A 322-nucleotide genomic window follows, 5' to 3' on the forward strand; every position below is an offset into this window, starting at 1 on the left:
AAGAAAAGGATGTCTGAATTAATATAAGAGACTTTAGAATAAATTAAAGTGTTACCTTTTTCAAAAGAATTGCATAAAAAATGGTGTGAAAAAATCGCTGACAGACTATGAATTTGCATATTTTACAGCTACATCTACTACTGCTATTACTATTGCAGGCAGACTGTGAAAATACACGTTTTAAACATACTATTTTCTGTCAATAATAAAAATTTTCTATAGTCAACTTCGCTGCGCTTACTTCCAACCCCGTTCCACGTAGCAGCAGGAAATGACTATCATCTCTTCCACTTTCCCTAAATTTCTCGAAAACTTTCTTTTA

This window comes from Penaeus monodon, chromosome 24 (assembly GCF_015228065.2).
Source record: "Penaeus monodon isolate SGIC_2016 chromosome 24, NSTDA_Pmon_1, whole genome shotgun sequence".
In the NCBI taxonomy this organism is placed as follows: domain Eukaryota; kingdom Metazoa; phylum Arthropoda; class Malacostraca; order Decapoda; family Penaeidae; genus Penaeus; species Penaeus monodon.